General features: G+C 43.8%; 1 protein-coding gene across 1 annotated transcript in view; it reads left to right on the top strand.

Annotated features, from left to right (window-relative positions):
* ZNF592 (zinc finger protein 592) overlaps positions 1-8,093 on the top strand; it is a 40,358-nt gene that overhangs the window by 3,700 nt on the left and 28,565 nt on the right. The window lies entirely within an intron of this gene.

The following is an 8,093-nucleotide window of genomic DNA, read 5'->3' as shown; positions in this document are numbered from 1 at the left end:
GATCTCCTGACCTCGTGATCCGCCCGTCTCGGCCTCCCAAAGTGCTGGGATTACAGGCTTGAGCCACTGCGCCCGGCCTTTTTTTGAGACAGTTGTGCTCTGTCGCCCAGGCTTGAGGCTGGAGTGCAGTGGCGCCCAGCTCACTACAACCTCTGCCTCCTGGGTTCAAACGATTCTCCTGCCTTAGCCTCCTGAGTAGCTGGGATTACAGGCGTGCACCACCACACCTGGCTAATTTTTGTATTTTTAGTAGAGACAAGGTTTCATCATGTTAGCCAGGCTGGTCTCATACTCCTGACCTCAAGTGATCCACCTGCCTCAGCCTCCCAAAGTGCTGGGAGTACAGGCGTGAGCCACTGTGCCCAGCCTTTTGTGTCTTTTTTTCTTAAGACTCAGGCCCACCCTGTACCTACCTCTTCCCTATGGTTCTCAGAGCTAGCCTTTTCTTTCCTCTGGTGTCACATTGATCCCATCCTCAAAATAAATGACCTTATGGGACATCGGCCAATAGGCACTCCCCACTGATAAAATATTTAATTTAATCAGCCATTACAGGGATCCAGGATTCATAGACAAGGGCACTTTAGGTAGATCCCTTCCCACTGGCGAAGTCCTATGACCACTGAAGGTCTCTCTAAAATTTTAAGAAGTGAAACAAAAATTTACATATTTACAAAATGTTTGGTTCATAATAAACCCACTTGGGAATCTGTGACTATCTTGAACAATCTTAACTCTGGACAAATGAGCTTGTCAAATTGTTCCTCTTCCTTTCTTTCTTTTTTTTTGAGACGGTTGCCCAGGCTAGAGTGCAATAGCATGATCTCAGCTCACTGCAACCTCCACTTCCTGGGTTCAAGCAATTCTCCTGCCTCAGCCTCCTGAGTAGCTGGGATTACAGGTGCCCACCACCATGCCTGGCTAATTTTTGTATTTTTCGTGGAGATGGGGTTTCACCATGTTGGTCAGGCTGGTCTCGAACTCCTGACCTCAGATGATCAGCCCACCTCAGCCTCCCGAAGTGCTGGGAATATAGGCTTGAGCCACTGCACCTGGCCTGTTCCTCCTTTCTAATGGTGGATTACCTTCCTGTAAACACACTGGAATTTACAAAAAGACAATAAGGTAATGAACAATTATATAATATATGCTGGGTGGTGATAGGTGCTGGGAAGAAAATAAAGCAGTGTAAAGGGATAAAGATTGATGGTGGGGTTGGAGATTGGTATCTCATGTAGAATTGTCATGGAAGGCTCCTGACAAAGGGACATTGGATTAAAGGCCTGAAGAAGTGAGGAAGTGAGCCCACCGAGATCTGGTGGGAGAATGTTTCAAGCAGAGGGAATGGTGACTGCAGAGGCTCGGGATGGAGCATGACCAGCATGCCTGAAGAATGTAAGGAGGCCTTTGTGTGCCCGGACAGACTGGGTGAGAGAGAGGCATAGGAGACGGGGGCGGTGCCTTCATCCCGGCTGTGGAGGCTGTGGGAAAGATGGGGTTTCACTCTGAGGGAGATGGGATGGTGTTGAAGGGTTTTGAAGAGAGTAGGGACATGATGTGATGTGTGCTTTAACATTTTAAAATTGTTCTCACTCATAGGTGGGAATTGAACATTGAGAACACTTGGACACAGTAAGGGGAACATCGCACACCGGGGCCTGTGATGGGGAGGGGGGAGTGGGGAGGGATAGCATTAGGAGATGTACCTAATGTAAATGACGAGTTAATGGGTGCAGCACACCAACATGGCACATGTATACATATGTAACAAACCTGCCCGTTGTGCACATGTACCCTAGAACTTAAAGTATAATAAAAAGTTTGAAAACAAATTATCTTATTTTTTGAGATGGGATCTCACTGTGTTGCCTAGGCTGGAGTGCAGTGGCTATCCTCAGGTGCATTCCTGGCTCACTGCAGCCTCAAATTCCTGGGCTCAAGTGATCCTCCTACCTCAGCCTCCTGAGTAGCTGGTACTACAGGCATGGACCACTGTGCCCAGTGGCAATGTACGTTTCAAAAGCAATACTCTGGCTGCTGTGTTGGGAACGACTAGCAGAGGCAAGGGTGGAAGCAAGGAGATCAATTGGCAGGCTTTTGTGGGAACACAGAAGAGAGATGATGGTAGAGGTAGTGAGAAATGGCTGGACTTGAATATATTTTGAAGGTTGTGTTGACAGGATATGCTTGTGGATTGGATGAAGGGTGTGAAAGAAAGAGAGGTTTAAGCCTAAGCAGCTGGAAGAATGGCATTTTCATTTACTGAAATGGGGAAGGCTGTAGGAGGAAATCAAGAGCTAGATTTTAGACATAGTAGATCTGAGGTGCCTATTAGATACCCAAGTAGAGATCCAAATCTAGAAATAATAATTTAGTGAGTGTCTACTGAGGGGCTTATAAAATAGCAGGAAAGAGAACACTTTACTGAAATGTTCAGTAAACTACAGTAAAGGTAGAAAATTATGATGTGAGGAAGAATAAAGCAAAAGGGAGCAAAAGGGAGAGTGAGGTGACTTCTGTAGGAATTCTGTGCCCTTGATGAGCCTCAGTGGTGCCCAAAGATGTTTCCAGTGGATTATGTATGTGTAGGTGCTCAAGAGCAGGGTCTGGGCCTTCAGCTTTGTGCCTTCAGTGCCAGTCATAAGTCTTAGCATTTGGTGACGGTTCCCCTCTCTGAGCCTCAGTTCTCCACGTTTAAAAAATGAAGAGTTTGGACTAGACCAGTGCACTAGAATTACCTGGGAAGCTTTAAAAACAAACCCCAAAAGCAGGGATCCATCCTAGACCTATTGAATCAGAATTTTCATGGTGGAGCCTGTGTATCTGTATTTTTAAGTCATTCCCCATGTTACTCTTTTGCAGTCCGTCCACCAGCAGCCTTCAGACAGGCATTTGGAAGCCCCTGGACCAGATAATTTCTAAGGGCCCCTTCGGCTTTAACATCTTGTGAGTCTTGTTAGAATGTTTGCAATGTAATTCTGTCCTTGAAATCTACAGTTGGCATGGAAAAGACATGGCAGGGGGAGAGGAGAAGCTGCCTCTGGGCAAAGGACACCTTGCACAGGGCAAGCAGGGGCAGGTAACATCAGCCAGGGGATTGAAAAGACATCCAGGAATGGCTCTGGGAGCAGTGGGAGCAGTGACAACTCACCTGCCATGGGGAGCCAGGTGTGTTAGGTCACGGAAATAGAGGGGAAAGACATGACCCCAACACAGGAGAGGCTCACATACTGATGGGAAAGAGTGATGAGAAAACAAATGATTCCAACCCCCTGTGAGAAGTGCTGCCACAGAGGAAGAGAGGCCTGGGTGTCAGGAGAAAAGTGGAGCAGGAGAAGGGCAGAGGACTGGAGTTGCAGCACTCAGAGAAGGCATCAGAAGGGGACCCTGGAGCCGAAACTTGGGGATGAGGGGTTCTTAGGCAGGTTTATGTTTGGGGCCCTGGTGGGTTGGAGTATCAGGTATTCTTCTCTAGTCAGGGAGATTGCTCAAACCCTGGCACAGAGGTATGAGAGAGTGTGAGATAACCACCACTGGGGTCAGAATGAAAGGTATCCTGACAAGTTGCTGGAGAGGGGCAGAGACCACATTGGAATGCATCCTCCATGTGAGGCTGAAGGGTTTGAGCTCCATCCTGAACGCCATGGAGATTTTGAACAGGGACATCTTGGTGATCAGATGTATGTTTCACAGCAAATTTTATGGCAACATGTGCATTAGAGGGGCTACACTAAGTGGAGGAAAGACATGTAAAAAAGGTTGTTTTTTTTTTTGCCTGAGCAGCTGTTTCTTATGTACTGCTGAGAATCTCTTTGGGCCATTTTTTGCTGCTGGCTTGAACAGCAGGTGCCTCATAAAATGAAACATTGGTCGTTGACTGACTCAGAACATCTGACACTTGGAGTGACATAGACCTATAATCAGGCCTCAGATGTGTATTCAAGAGGCCAGTGAGATGTATATGCTATGGAGTCTGCTTGTCCACCTTAGCAGTTAATTTTTATGTAGAAATCCGTTAAGTTCTAGATTAATTTGCCCAGCCATTGTAGCCTAGCCTGTTCAAGGACTCAGAGATCTTTAAAGTTAGTTTAATTTTACATACTAAACCAATGCCTACCTAGGGTCTTCACACAAGTAATTATTGATACCATAGGAGTGAAAGCCAATTCCATGGGGTCACAATTCCTTATTCTTTTAGCTATACCATTCCCAATCTGGAGTTTTGTTCTGAGGCTCTTTTTTTCTGTGTCCTCTGATCCTACTGAAGTTTCACTGAGTTCCCTTCGCTACCACCCATGAAAGCAGTGTCTCAATGATTAATGTTCCTGCTCGAGTTCAGGCAGAGGCTCTGTACATCTTGGGAGCAGCAGCTTACTCTTGAACTTGTTTGCTCATTCTGACTTTCCCCTTGTCTGCTTCCATTCCTGGTACAACCTAGGGAGACCCTGTCTCTACAAAATTAAAAGAACTGGCCAGGCATGGTGGTGCATGCCTGCAACCCCAACTACTCAGGAGCCTGAGGCGGGAGGATCACTTGAGCCCAGGAGGTGGAGGCTGAAGTGAGCTATGATCACACCATTGCACTCCAGCCTGGGCGACAGAGTGAGACCCTGTCTCAAAGCAAACAAACAAAAAAATAAAAACTCTTAAGAATTACAAACAATAATGCAACACAGATACCAGTATTTAAGCCATCGTCAGTCATGTAGGGGAGCAGGGTTGAGAGTTCACCCACAGGTTGTAAAACATCCATCCATCCTTCCTTCCAGTCCTAATACAATGAACAATGGCAAATTCAAGAAAACTTGTTTTTGTTTTTGTCTCACAGTTCAGTGTTCCTTAAATCATGCTGCCTTTCACTTTCAGTTTTATAAATCGACAACATTTTATTTGCTTCCTTGTCTTATTAAACAGAATATATTGACTAGAGATCAGATTTTTCTTAATGCATTTTGGAGTGCCTCTGCCTCCTTAATGTCCTGTTACTGAATTTTTATTAATCTACTATTACCGAACTTAGCATTGCTGAAGTAACAGATAACAAAGTTTAATGTTACTTGAAATTTGAAGGCTTTGTTGCAGAGGGGGAAAAAGCTCATGGGTTCAATGTTAAGTCCTTGTTCTTAGTTCCTCAGAACCTTTTTTATTTTTAGATTTGAATATGTGAATGTTACTACATTTATATATTTTTGTACCTGTGATAATTCAGGATATTTTCTGACAATAGATAAAATCATCTTTTGTCTACATCTTTTATTTCTTTTTTTAACAAGTCACCACCCACCAGGGGTTTAATTCTCCTAATAAAAAAGTCAGTTCAGAGAGGGGCCCTGCCTTGTCCCCATCCAGGGGTGAAGATCTACAGAGCACCCTGGGAATGTCTAAGCCCAGTACATATTTTATTTCAAACTTCAAAATACTGCCCTCTTCTCTCTAGTATTATGAGGTTTGATGAACAAACCTATAATTTAGTTATTCTTTCTCCTTTCTCCTAAATTTTCATCTCTCCAGAAAAAAAAATAGAGCTCTAATTTTTAGGCTTTCATTAGAAAGCCCTTTCATTTACTTTATAACTTCAATCTCTGAGATTTCTCAGGACCTCTTCCAACTCTGGTATGTTTTTCTTGAGGTACAGGGAACCCAAACTGCACAGCACATGTAGCTACAGACACAGTGGTTTTGAATAAGGGCAGGATCACAAGTTCTAATTTGCTTACAGTGTTCTTTCTGATAATGCCCAGCATTTTCTGGACTTTTTGTGATCAAACATGCAATGTGGTATCTTAAGGGAACAGTCTAAGCTGATTGAACAGTGTAGCTTAAAATCCATTATTCTAAAAGTATAATTGGTATTGCTTTTCCCTGAATGTTCCTTCACATTTGCCTTCACTAATGGTGACTTGCTATAATTTTGCCTATTGACAGCCTCATGAGAACCTGTCTTTTAATTTTGCGTTTTGATTAGGAACAGCTTTAAGGCCATTTGCAAACTTGAAGGTTTTACTTTATTGCTTCTACAAATATTTATTACCTCATGGGGAATCCAGTGATGAGTGAAATAGATAAGCCTCTTCCTTCATGAAACTTACATCCTAACATTCTTCTGTTAGATTATTGGGTCCCAAAGCATTTATATAATTATGAAGACTTCCTTTTTAAAATAAATTTTTCATGAGTCATTATTCGGTAGTGGTGTGTCTAATGGCTGGTCCTTGAGAACACATATGTGGATGTGAAGCTGGGTTCCCTTATGGGTTGGAAACCACCATTCTAGGTAATTTATGAAAGCATAAAGCTCTAGTCCAAAACTAGTCAATGGGTTAAAAACTCTACTGGTTATATTTCCCCATGAATGAGAATTACATGAAGACATATATACGGATGCACACAGACAACATACCTTCACCCAAGTTTTATGGAAGTCAGTTGTTATTTTGTTCTGTTTTTTTTTTTTGTTTTTTGGTGGGATATTAGTATTTAAAGTCTGTAGAAATTCTGTCTACTAGTCTACTAGTTCTGCCATAATTATATATAATCATACTTTTTTTTTTTTTCTTTGAGACAGAGTCCTCACTCTGTTGCTTAGGCTGGAGTGCAATGATGCCATCTCAGCTCACTGTAACCTCTGCCTCCCAGGTTCAAGCAATTCTCCTACCCCTAGCTGAGATTACAGGTGTGTGCCACCATGCCCGGCTAGGTTTTGTATTTTTAGTAGAGACAGGATTTTGCCATGTTGGTCAGGCTGGTCTCGAACTCCTGACTTCAGGCGATCTACCCGCCTTGGCCTCCCAAAGTGCTGAGATTACAGGCATGAGCCACAGCACCTGGCCACTGTTTTCTTTTTCTTTTCCTAAGATAGGGTCTCGTTCTGCCACCTGGGCTGGAGTGCAGTGGCGCAATATTGGCTTACTGCAACCTCTGCCTCCCAGGTTCAAGTGATTCTCCTGCCTCAGCCTCCTAAGTAGCTGAGACTACAGGCATCTGCCACCATAGCTGGCTAATTTTTGTATTTTTGGTAGAGACAGGGTTTCACCATGTTGGCCAGGCTGGTCTCGAACTCCTGACCTCAAGGGATCCACCTGCCTCAACCTCCCAAAGTGCTGAATTACAGTCATGAGCCACTGTATCCAGCCAATCATACCGGGTTTTGTTGTTGTTGTTGTTGTTTGAGACGGAGTCTCGCTCTGTTGCCCAGGCTGGAGTGCAGTGACGCAATCTCAGCTCATTGCAACCTCCACCTCCCGGATTTAAGAGGTTCTCCTGCGTCAGCCTCCCGAGTAGCTGGGTTTACAGGTGCGCACCACCATTCCTGGCTAATTTTTGTATTTTTAGTAGAGATGGGTTTCACTATGTTGGCCAGTCTGGTCTCGAACTGACCTCAAGTGATCTGCCCACCTCAGCCTCCCGAAGTGCTGGGATTACGGGCCACTGTGCCCAGCCGAATCATATTGTTTTTATACCCTCAAATAATTCCAACAGGGTGATTTGGCATGCTGAGGCCCTTTCAAAACTAAGATGCTCCTTACCCACATCTAGTTGATATGTTCACTTAAATGTTTGGTAAAATTTCCTGGGCAAACTAGTAGACCCTGTAATAAACAATAGGATTTATGTTCATCTTTAAAAAATATTTCCAGATATTCCCTAGGTAGAAACTTATTCTGAGACATAGTATAGTCGTCAGTCTGCCAGTCTTGGAGTTGTTCTTTACCCCCAAGGGGGCTGTTCATATTGTTGCAAATTCCATTATCTCACCTTTGAGTGAAATTTACTCCCAGCCTCCAAACCAGTGATCCTGCCTTGCCTCTTGACTAGGCCACTCTAGATCACTCAGTGAGCTCACCAGGTCTGGATCTATCTAGCTCGTTCAGTGAGACATGGGGTCTCACTATGTTGCCTATGTTACTTGAACTCCTAGGCTCAAGCGATCATCCCACCTTGGCCTCCCACCAAAGTGCTAAAAATAATGAAGTTACGTAAGTAATGCAATTTGAAACAAATAGTTTGAATAATTTTAAAATGAAGATAAACAAAAGAGAAAATAATTTCATCTGTTGAGATACAATTTTTTTTTTCTTTGAAACGGAGTCTAG

This window comes from Colobus angolensis, unplaced genomic scaffold, assembly GCF_000951035.1.
Source record: "Colobus angolensis palliatus isolate OR3802 unplaced genomic scaffold, Cang.pa_1.0 Scaffold534, whole genome shotgun sequence".
NCBI lineage: Eukaryota > Metazoa > Chordata > Mammalia > Primates > Cercopithecidae > Colobus > Colobus angolensis.
Note: the sequence above shows the minus strand (reverse complement) of the source record. Positions and strands in the feature narration are given on the sequence as shown.